Below are 12616 nucleotides of genomic sequence, written 5' to 3' on the forward strand. Positions count from 1 at the left end.
GAGGTAAACAAAGCCATCAAGCTAATAAGCAGGAGAGGAAACAGCTTAGTAGAATCTGCACCCCCAGGAAGCTTTCCTGGCTCTTCGGGCAGAGACAGTGGACTTTGGGTAACATAAGGGGTGCAAAACATCATGAATTATCCATTACTTAAAAGACAAAGAGGCCAGATCTCTTGGAATGTGTGAAAGGCGGATCCTTCAGCCATTTGGGTTGAAGTATCTGGGTGAGAAATTGTCTGGGACCAGAACTGCAATCTGTTAACCTTTAGACCCTAGAAAACTGTATATTTTTGTTTTGTTTGTAACCATACCTGTCTCTTTCTCTTGCTTAGTATCACTTAAATCTCTGCTCTTTATTAATAAACATATTCTCTTTTTATTTCAAAACCACCTCTGCGCTATGTATTAATGAGAGGTGTGAATCTTCAGCTCACCTAAGAGGCTGCTGTGTGCACTGTCTCTTTGGAGGCTGCAAATTTAATCATTTCTGAGAGTGTTACAGTGGGAGAGCCTGGGCACCACAGAGAGATGTGTCTGGGGAACTCAGAAACTGGGGTTCACTGATTGTTACCTGCAAGGCAAGGCTTACACTGGCAGCATCTCAAGGAGTTTGCTGGTGAGGAAGAGCAAGTAATTATGGCAGGGAGCTGACACACAGCCTAACCTCCAGTAAAGCTCACTCTCTCTGAGGCAGAGAGATCACATTGGCTTACAGATCTGGGCTGCCCTGAACAGAATGTCACAGCATTCCCCTGGGCTAACCAACCCCGAGACTGACTACTCACAGAAATTTCAGATACTCTGTACCCAAGGGCACAGTGTGCCCTAATTTACCAGCTTTATCTTAAACCACTGCTCCTGTAATCCACACAGTACTTGTGAGCACTTATAGTAAAATGAAAGGTTTGCTTAAAGATTTCTCTAGAAATGGTGGAAACAAGGGGTTACAACACAACAATCATAACATGCAAATGTGGGTGTAAACTTCTCAATAGTTACCTTTCCTATCTAATAAAGGAGATTCTTTTCCTTCCACCACCACCCCTCCCCCTCCCCAAAAGAGTTCAGTCTATTGCAAAGCAGGCTGGCTTTTCAAGAACCAGGATCTGAATGTTCATGAAAGACCCTCTCTGTGCCACCAGAGGTTTTCCTGTGTGAATGGCTCCAGAGTACCTTTCCCTATATTGTTATACTGCAGGCAGTCTTTCTGTTCACAGGCAGGGTGAATCCCTGCCTTATTGCAGAGTTTCTTTTCTTTCTTTAAGTGATTTGGATTGTCGTTGTCTCTGATGGTTTTCCATTGACTGTGGTGAGGGTAGGCCATACCTTGCATTACCTTGCTGGCTGACTAGGGAGGGGTGATAACTCCCTCTTACTTTGAATGGGTCATCATCAAGCCATCTTACCTACCGTTGACTAATTTCTATTTCAAGTCTATAAAGCAAACTTTCAATATAAATAGATTATTCCTTAAATATTACCCCAACATACATCTCCCAATGACTGCGTCTTGACAAGTGATGAGCCTTCTGTACATAGCTTACATGTTACTCTTTATGGACAAATATCCTGTAAGATATTTGGAGTAATGAGTTTTTCAGGTCTGAGGTCCGAGTTGATTGCAAAGAACAGGGGATCCTTTCCCCAAGACGTCCCTATCACAGGGCCCTCTTCAGAATCTAAGGTTGGATGAAGTTGGTAAGATGCTGTTATACCTGCTTTTTTCCCCTTGGCTTGCTCCTTCATTGTTCTTGGCCTATGATGTGTGGAGATGATGTAAAGAGATAGCTGTGTGCCATTAACTTGTTCATCTGAGGATTTTTTAGTTTTCTAACTGAGAAAGGAAACTTGTTAACTGACTTCCCAGTGGGAAATTGGCTGAAGTGTCTGTATACTACAGACTAGTGTAAAAGCCAACTACAGAGAAATAATTCAGCACTGAACATATGTTAAAAATTGATTTTTAATTTAGCCGTAACTGGGGATTAACTATTATCACTGAAAATGAGTTCTAATGTCTTCAAAGGTGGTGCAGGGACTTTAATCAGAGAATTTACTCATGTAGAGTCTTAAGATTTGTCTACACATGAAACACCACAGTGGCATTGCTGCAGCTGCGCCGCTGGAGCGCTTCACTGTAGACACTACCTACGCCAACAGAAGGGGCACTTTCCTTGGCATAGGTAATTCACCTCCCGAGAGGCAGTAGCTAGATCAATGGAAGAATCTGTTGGGGGTAGGTCAGTTTAGCTACATCATTTGGAGGAGGGGTGTGTGTGTGTGTGTGTGTGTATTTTTCACACCCTGAGTGATGTAGCTATGCCACTGTAAGTTCCTAGTGTAGACCAGCCCTTAGTAGCTCATGCAAAACCAACCTCCCCCCACCCCACAAAAAAACCAACAACTCATCTTAAACTCTTGCATATGTCCCTAAGTGCCCCTGGCAGTTGAACGAGGACTTGATTAAAAAAAACTCCTTTCCTTATGATTGTAGCTTCCTCTGTCTTGCAAAATAAGCAATGTAATAATCTCAAACTTCCTCTATTTTTATTTTCCATGGACTCAGTTAAACTTAGTTTCTAATTTTGTTCTTATAAACTGAAAGTACACAATGAAACTAAAATTGCATTGTATTAGATACAGGTGGTCTTAAAATAGAATATTAGTATCTTTCTTGAGTGGATTTATGTACAGTAGCTTATTTCCTATAGGAACCTCTGCAGGTAGCAGTGCATTGACCTGTTACTGAATTGATTCAATAAACAGCTCAGGACTCCAACACTCAATGAGTCTCTGTTCAGTCCTTCTACAGTAGCACACTTTGACCCTTCACAAAGAGAACTGAGGCTGGCCACACAGTGGAAGGCAACACCTTATGGGTGAGATTTTCAAATGAGCCTTCTGGAGTTAATGTCCAAATCCTGCTGAAGTTCAAGGGGAGCTGGGTGCCTCTGTCTTCTTTAGGCTCCTGTGAAAATCCCAGAAACTATCCAGAATTTTTCTTGTTATGAAATCAAGTAAAAATACACAAATTGCTATCTGTGATTATGTGGCTTAGTCTCACCAGGTCATCTGGGAGGTTTTAGGCCCAGATCCACAAAGATCTTTAGGCACCTAGATCCAAGATTTTGGCTCCACTGTAATCCACAAAACCCCTATTTGGCTGCTGCCTAACCCTGTAGGTGCCTAAATTCACTCAGGGCCAGTGGTCCCTCTAATTTTTCCCACCCATGTGTGGAATGAATTTTGTTATGTGCACCAATATGGAAGTAATGTGTGACACATCACCTCCATATTGGTATACATAACAAAATTCATGTAGTGGGCGTGGGGCCAATGGGTTCGGACTGTGGGAGGGGGCTCAGGGCTGGGGCAGAGGGTTGGGGTGCAGGGTGTGAGGGCTCCGGCTGGGGGTGCAGGCTCTGGGGTAGAGCTGGGAATGAGGGGTTTGGGGTGCAGAAGGGTGCTCCGGGGCTACGGCGGGGAGAGAGGACTCTCCCCAGCTCTCTCTCCCCACAGCAGCACCTGGGCTGGGGGAGAGAGGTGCCTCTCCCTGCCACAGCATGTCCAGGGCTGGGACTGCAGAATAGGCTGGGTTTGGGCCGGAGGAGGGGCGCAGCAGCAGGTCCGGGCCATGGCAGAATTTGGGCCAGGAGAGGGCCGCCCCGGCTGTGGCAAGTCTGGGCCGCCCCGGCCATGGCAGGTCCAAGCCGCAGCAGAGTTGGGGCTGGGGGCAGGGCGCCCTGGCTACAGCAGGTACGGGCTGGGGCTGGGTTCAGGCCACCCCTCCCCAAGCCACGGCAGGTTGGGAGCCAGGCTAGGTAGAGAGGTGCCTCTCCTCTGGCCACATCAGGTCCCCGAGTGGGTTCCCTGAGCACCTGTGCGGCGCTAAATAGGCTGCTGCACGGCCGCACAGCTTACAGGGAACTTAGCTCAGGGCCTAAATTTTCATTCTAAAAGCTCCCTTTGTTTCTGCCTCTGGGCATGTGTTCTGCTGCCCCACTCTAGGCATCTGGAGTCCCAGTGCAATCCACAAATGAGGGGAAGATAGATGGAGGAGTGCCTGTTTTGCTTGCAGGGCCTGATCTGGTAGATGTGCTCAGAGCTTACCTCCCAGATCAGGCCCTATTCAATAGCTGAGAGTGGTGCTGGTGCTAGTGCTCATTTTATACTCTTAGCCCATAGGTTAGAGTGCTAACCTAGGATGTGGAAGACCCACGTTCAATCTTCCCCTCAACTTGATGAGGAAAGCATAGTAGAATGCTAAACTCTATTATCCTGTTCAGCCACTAGGTGGCACTGTGTGTAAAATACCTTATTTAAATGAACCTCAGCCATACCTGGCAGAGCATTAAAGCAGTGGTTCTCTACCGGGGCTAGGTATGCCCCTGGGGGTATGCAGAGGTCTTCCAGTGGATATTCAACTGATCTAGATCAGCGTTTCTCAACCTGGGGGCTGCAGCCCCCAGGTGGGTCAAGCACAGGTTATGGGGGATCGCAAGTGCAGGGCTGGCATTAGGGGGTGGCAAGCAGGGCAATTGCCCAGGGGCCACCACAAAGCTAAGTTAAATGCTTCAGCCGCGCTGCCTGGGGCTCAGGCTTCAGACCAGGCTCACAAGTGAAAACTAGGCTCAAGTATCACACTGAAACTTAAGTGCAATATTTATATTCCGAGTGTCTTATTTTAGAAGTATATGGTAAAAAGGAGAAAGTCAGCAATTTTTCAGGGGGAGAGGGGCTCAGTGTGGTGGTGATCCAGGTGCAGCTGGTTGGGGCTTGGTAGGGTGGGCAATATGTATTTGAGGGGATAGTCTCTTGAATAACTTTCTGTCATACCAAGGAACCCACCATAGTATATTCCCTGTGAAAGTGGGGGAGGCTTCCTCTGAAGACATACTTTCTATACCTCAGAATATATGGCAAAAAAAAAAAAAATTGCAGCACTCATCAACCGGGTATCTCGGGCAAAGATTAGAACTCAGCATAATTCTAGCACTTATAATACTTGCAAATTTGCCCTAGTGGAAGTGTGATCAAGTAGAGGTGTTAAAAGTTGCCAGCCATGCTCCATAGTGCTTAGCGGTCAAAAAGTCCAAATTGGTAGAGCATTAATCTATTGAGGTAATCTATCAACTCTGTGCCCATGATTACCAACTCTTACTGTAAGCAGTAAAATACCAGTTCTAAATGTATTCCTCTGCTCTTCTATGCATGCCAACAAAGAGAATGAAATTTTAAAACAAAAGTAACACCTGACATCCTGCATGAACTCACTCATTATGTAGGTTGAAATGCAAAAGGTTTATAGTCTCTATTATATTTAAATATAATAAAAGTTAAACAGGCTTTTTGTTCAAGCTATTGTATGACCAATTGTTGTCCAGTGGTAGCTTATTTAGAATGTTTCTATTCTTAGCAGAATAACTGATTGAACCCTCTAAAGCCTTTTAATAGGTCAACTCCAATATGTTTCTTATTGTTCGAGTTCCCAAATGCACATGACGTGTGATCAAGTTCAAGGAAGACATTGAGCAGAATATGTAGATCACGCAGCAAATATGGTATCTTATATATAGTGCCACAGGCAGGTGTGTGCATGCACACGAGCGAGAAAGGAAGAAAGGGAGTCAAGCCAAGGAAATCAAACTGATTATCATGCTTCTGTGGGAGGCGGATTTCATTGTAGTATTTTCCATGTCTGCTAATACCCAGGGCCTCATGGTTTTTGGTAAGGGCAGAATCCTCAGCCCAGTGCAAGGCTTGAATAATGGGGCTGTGGTGTTTCAGGGAGAAGTGCCCTCCCCAGGCTGTGGCATGAGAACCAGGCTGCTCCCCGGCTGAGTTTGTAGTCTCAGAACAGCAGTAGCCTCTATAGTTCCTGCTCCATGGATAGGTGGGGGGAAATGGCCAGTGAATCACATACTGGTAATTCCTCTGGCCTTGTCCTCATGAAAATCTACCTGCAAATAGGCCAGAATAAATTCCTGGACAGCATGACTCTGCAGATTGCTGAGGGAGGGGAAATGGACACCTTGAACATGGCACTGGCAACCTGTCCACTTTCCACAGTGGAACCACATCAGTTCTGTGAAGTCAAGGCCCTTCATAGCTGTGGGAGGCATGTAGGGCAGGATTTGCCCCTAGATACACATTCTAGATATGGTGGAGGAGGCAAGTGCTGAAGCAAGCTATTACACTGTGACTTACCTGGCACTAGCCCCTGCATGTATTTTTTGCACAGTGTGAACTCCGTGCCCTTTAGCTTGCTTAAGACACATCTTGAGTCAAAGCACAGAGGCATTTTAACAGCTTTCATTAGAGGACATTTATGTAATTATAAAGCATGGACACACCACTCGTCAGTCACACCAGCAAAGGACACACATATTCTTAGCATCTCTTTCTTACTCAAAGGCTACATCTATCTACACTACATCTGGGACCATGCTTCCCAGCACAAGCAGACAGACACACGCTGTGCTCAAGCTAGGGCACTAAAAATAGCCCTGTCACTGGGGTAGCATGGACAGAAACTCAGGCTAGCTGCCCAAGTAGGTACCCAGGGGATCCAGGCAGGTTTGTACTCACGCAGCTGACCCCAGCTGCTGCCCATGCTAGCCCTGGCTATGCTGTTACTGTTAGCTCAGTAGATACTGTTGTCTTAACTTAGATGGCATATATGCACCAATGGTGTTAATGTAACCCAGTCACTGTCCAACATTAAATAGTGTTAAACAAGCTCCGGGGTTTGATATGCAGAGATGTCAGCCTGCCTAGAACCATGACAAACATACTGCTAAAAATGCTTTTAATCCTTTCTTAAAGCTACAGAGAAGAAGGAAAAACACTGAAAGCATTTGAAATGTAAAGTATTAAGTAAGACTTTCACTTTAACGTTTCTTGTTCCCTTTCCCTTTAGCTGGGAAGAGTTTTTAGAAAGAACATTTTTCTTCTTTGACAGCCTCAAAGGTATCAAAGATGGTGGTAATTGTCCTTTTTGGTAACAGAAATTGAGATGAGCTGGAGCTGCTTCTGTTGTTGTTGTGAGAGTTTAATCCTGTTTCATGTTAGGTAGTGGTTGGGCTTCAGATGGAGCTGATGGGGAGTGCAATAGAGAACTGGAGGATAATGGAACAGTTCCTATTTCCTAGGATACTATTTCATTTACAGCCTTTATTCTGCTGCCTGATTGTGCTAGCGGAGAGTAAAGAAAATCTTCTGACTTGTATTTGGTCCTGAGTTCAGACTCATTTGGACATTTCTCTAGCCCTCCAAGGTACTGCCATTGCCTTCAAAGTTATTACATACACCTCCAGAAATCTCTCTGCCACCTTCTACTTCATTTGCTGGCCGGCTTTGATCCTTCTCTGCTAGTCCATGTTTTCTTTGTTGTTCTCCCTTGCTTTCTTCAGCTACTCCACTGGCTGATATGTATAGTTGGCAGAATTAAATTTTTATTTTTTAATGGACTGGGGAGGCTGACAGACTGTGGGAGGCTAACTTGGATAAAGTTGGTTGGGAGGAGTAAACTGTGAGACCTATGCTATTTTAACCGATAGGTATTGCCCTTATTTGAGCACCCTGCTTTATTTTATTGATGCGTTTGATGTAAATCGTGTCATGTGCCCAAGTAAGAAAGACAGTCACTGGATACAAATAAATACATAGCCGAGCATCCAGGGATAGCACACTGTAGGCATGCCAAAATTCCCCCAACTCTGTTTCCTGGGTCCTTTCTGTCCCTACCGCTTACCTAGTCAACTCCCCAGCTGTGCTGTAAGCTCAGCGGCACGACCTGTTCTATTCAACAGCAGCTGCTGCTTCTCTTGCTCCTAGGATGCAGCTGCGTCACAGTAGCGCATCTGGTGAAGATGTGCTATGCCAACAGGAGAGCGCTTTCCTATGGGCATAATTACTCCATCAAATGGAGAAGTGTCAGCTATATCAGCGGGAGAGCGTCTCCTGCCAACATAGTGCCGGCGTGAACAGCGCAAAACTTGAGTCACTCGGGTGTGGGGGCTTCACACCCCAAGTGATATAAGTTAGATTGCCCTGCAGCCTGGCTCTTTGCAAGAGCAGAAGGAAGCAGACTGCCTCTGGTTGCTTTTAAGAACTTGCACTCATCAGAGATCAGCCTGACTTTATACCACATGGAGCTTTCTGCCTTATGCTGGGAGGACCTTTGGGAAACTTGGAGTCCATGTGTACAAAAGCCCCAGGTCAGCTAGGGCACACTGGCAGGTTCCCTCCGCCTTGCACGAGGAGAGATATGGGACTACCAAAAAAAGAGAGAGAGGCGAAGGAAACAAATGTAGAGACAGATAAAAAGAGGGGAAAAGGAAGCAGGGAGGAGAGAGAAAGAAACGAGAATAAAAAATGGAAAGGAAAAGCAAAGCACAACAAAAAAGTGCCCACTAAAGGTAAATTGTACTTACATTTTCACCCCTGTTCTTTGCAACCTGAGTTAGGGGCAGCTCTCAGCATGTGATCTATTAGAGTTGTGGTCTGTAACATTCAGTAGCACTTAAACATTGCTGACCTCTTTTGTTTTCCAGGAGAGGGGGCACTGAACAACTCTTCCCCAGGGGCACCACTGTCCCTAATGTCTGGCCTGAGCTGTGATGCAGCTACGTATGCAAGGTAGGGGAGTGGGCAAAAGTGGAAGAAAAAATGTTGTGAGAAGCTTGGGTTGCAAATGTTCCGTGTTTTGGTTCAGGTTATTCCATGCCCCTGGAGGTTTGCTTTTGCCACCATCTGTTTGGACAATAGTCCAAACATATGTGCAGGCGTGTGGTTGTTTTTATGTTTTTGTTTTACTTTGGAACTTGAGAAAATGACACATTGCTCTAAATTGTTTGCCTGAGCAGGACTGGGATTCCCTCTCACCAAGTTAAACAGAAGCCTGTGAGGAAGCAGGGGCTGAGCTGGATTCCTCAAGGGAAGAGGATGTGGGGGTTTCTTGTAGGTTCAAGTTTTGTATAATGTGCACTTCCAAAAGCACTTACAGGGGTTGATCCACTGAGATCCCCTGTGAAAGGAGCCTGAAGGACTGGCTCAGGCCCAGCAGTGAGGAACACACTGAATATTATCGGGATGTTAGACTCAGGTCACAACCCAGGATGGAGGTGAGGGGCAAGAGGGAGGACACATGGCAAAGTTGGCTGAGGAACTTGCCCTTCATTGTAAACGAGACTCCGATTTGAAATGAAAATTTGAAGCACGTCGCCAGAGAACTGCAGCTTCATTATGGAATATGGAGGAGAGGAATATTCTGCTCTACCAAGTCTCAGGTTTTGGCTGTCACACAATGTCTAAGACCCTGTCAGAGGAGATTTCTTATGTCATATGGTAATCAGCACTAGCATCCTATTAGATTAAAAATGTCTTTTTTTTGATGAGCGTGACTTGCACTGAAATAACTCAGGGTAGAACATTCTCAAGGCATTTGCTTTACTCCCTCACAGCATGTTCTTTCAGGGGCAAAACTGGCCTGCACTTCCCCCTCCCTCACAATGCAAAAAAGGTTCTTTAAGGGAGAGAACTGGCAAACTGGAGCAGTTTGTCAAGATGGAAATCTGCCAGTCTAGGAGTGTTTTTTCTTCGAAACTGACCTCTCCAGAAGAGTGTGGATCAGATAACAGGCTCAGTAATTACAGAACCCTAATTCATTCACTGAGCACCATCCCTCCTGTGCAGTGAATAAGTCCGGGGTCCTGTGGGAAACAATTGGATATGATCAAGTAATCAAAGACTAGCATAAGGCATAGGCACAGCGGAGCCAAACTAAGGTTTCATGGGCAACCTTAATTCTGGCATTTCTTAACTTTTCAGTACTTTTCCCTGCAGTCTTTACATTCCTTTAACCTAGTTCTTTTGCATGTGGTTTCAAAGGCTTTTAAAATCAACGTGAAAAATGAAATTCCATTATGTGGAACCGTGCAGGCACCAGTACGGTTCCATTCCAGAGCAGCAATGATAGAAACATTAGATGCACAGCACAGACCTCTGCTACTTGAGCCACCAGAGTAACTAATAGCAGCAATATGGTGTCATTCTGAGTCAGCCACTAGAGGGAGATGAGGCAAACATACTGCCAGTGGGTTTCACAGCTATTTGCTATCAGCAAAGGAATGGTAAGACTCAGGAATCCTGGGTATTGTCCAGGGTCTGAAAGGGGGGCCATAGGTTACCCTTCTTCCCCTCACTCCCTCTAGCCTATCTTGTTCCCAGTGTCCCTCCCCATCCCTCACCCCCCAGCTCCTTGTTCCACTCCCACTTGCCAGCCCCTTACCATCACCCATCAGCTTCACATCCTAATTCCCTAGCCCCATCCCAGCTCCTCAACCCCACTTCTTGTCCCCTTCACCAAGCTGCTTGTCCCAGTCTCCCCTGAAACATTCCCAGTTCTTTGGCCCCATCTCTCCCCAGGCCCAGCTCCACTCTTCTGCATTCCAGCCAGGCTCCTTCCTCCTCCTCACTGCCTGGGCACTAGCAAGGGGAGCATTGAGACAGTCTCCCTGCTTCCTGTGCATAGTGGCCCTGGTTTCCAGGAGAACAAATGGCAAGGGAAAGTCCTGGTCAGCCTGTGGAGCCCCCAGAGGAAGCGAGCTCAGTGCAGACAAAATCTTTAGAAAATTTAGCTGCCTAACTCCAACAGGTCTGTACTGAGTATATGCTAATAGATTTCCAGAGACTCATAACTTGAGCAAACGTCTTTGATTTTCATGGGGATGGCAAAAGACACACCCCTGATATTAGGGTGACCCCCTGCCAATTTCAAGTACCTGCTCCAAAGCATGGAGGCTCTAACGATTCTCAATGAAATGGCTGTAAGATTTTTTGTTGTTGTTGTTAACTTGAGCAAAATATTTTTCCTTAACCTTATTCTGAGAAATGGTTGAACTGTATTTGCTGAAACTTTCCAAAGAAGTTCAGCCCGCGGCAGATAACTGGCATGGAAAACTTCAACCCAACAAGTTAGTTTGGCAAAGTTATAAGCAACTGAAAATAAGGTCTTTATAATGGAAAGTGTTGGGCAATCTTAATTGGGCATCACTCCCTAGCACTAGCTGCACCCTTCCTATCTGTTCAGGCATTTGGCTCAAGCTCTGTGTCTGATAACTCTTCTTCAACTCTGAAACTCAGCCCTAGCACATTAAGGTTGCAGTGTCAAAGTTCAAATACAGACTTGCTGCTTTAATCCTGTTTCATGTGAATATAATTGTAGGTGTGTGATGTTATTGACATGAACTGTGACCATATAGATCATTGTTGCAACCAAGGTCCTATAGTTGTACCAAATCTTGTACAAAGGAGGACAAGTAAGATGTCTATGAAAAGGTTGTAATTTGCTGGTTATAATTATGCTGTCTGTATGTATGTGTCATTTTTGTATGTGAAGTTATAAATATGTTATAATCATCTCAATGTGTTTGTAGCATTAGTGAAGCATTTGGTCAGCTTCTTGAGAAAGAGTTCTTCAGATTAAGTGCCCAATCAAGAAACACTTAACTGACAATGGATCTTGGGAGACTCCAATCCACATATGAAGAGCCTTCCTGGAAACATTCAAGGTAGCATGTGAGCAATGGCTGCCACCTGCAAACTGAGTCATGCATGGACATGTGACTTGCCCATGTGACTCCAAACTCCATCTTGCTGCTGTGATTTTCCACAGTAATAACAAAGGGGTCCTTCCATATGGCAGAGGATATAAAAGGCCCTGGAAGCCCCTCCATTTTGTCTTCAATCCTGCTTCTGACCTCTGGAGGAACTGTGCTTGAAACTGAAGCTCTGAACAAAGGACTGAATGACCCATCCAAGCTGGGATGTACACCAGAGACTTGATTGGTTTAAATCAGCAGTAATCCAAACAAGCCTGAACTAAGGACTTTGCAATTGTTGTATGTATTTGATTCCATTTAACCAATTTTAACTCTCATCTATATTTCTTTCTTTTTATGAATAAACCTTTAGATTTTAGATTCTAAAGGATTGGCAACAATGTGATTTGTGGGTAAGATCTGACTGGTATATTGACCTGGGTCTGGGGCTTGGTCCTTTGGGATCAGAAGAACCCTTTTTGTTCTACTGGGGTATTGGTTTTCATAACCATTCATCCCCATAAGGAGTGGTGGTGGTGGTGATACAGGGAAACTGCAGTGTCTGACGGAACCTGCAGTGTCTGAGGGAACTGTTTGTATGACTTCGGGTTAGCCAGTGGGGTAAAACCAAAGTCCTCTCTGTTTGGCTGGCTTGGTGAGCCTTAGTAAAAGACCCCCAGCCTTGGGCTGTGACTGCCCTGCTCTAAGCAATTTGTCCTGAATTGATACTCTCAGTAGTGTCCCACCAAAGGCCGCTTTGTTACAAGGTGTTATGTATAATGTGGCCTTAGACTACAGTATGGAGGATTTTAGATGAATGCAAGTGTGTACCAACTGAAGGAAAATGAGGCATGATATAGGTCAAACAATTACTCTTGCATGTAGTTCCACTGATTGCAGGACAGGGGCTATAACTTTTTTTTTTTAACGAAGGAAAAGTTAGTAGTTATTTTACCAATATAAAGTGAATGCTGATAGGTTATATTTATGGATTTAACATTTCCTTTAGGAAG

This window comes from Trachemys scripta, chromosome 1 (assembly GCF_013100865.1).
Source record: "Trachemys scripta elegans isolate TJP31775 chromosome 1, CAS_Tse_1.0, whole genome shotgun sequence".
Taxonomy (NCBI): Eukaryota; Metazoa; Chordata; order Testudines; family Emydidae; genus Trachemys; species Trachemys scripta.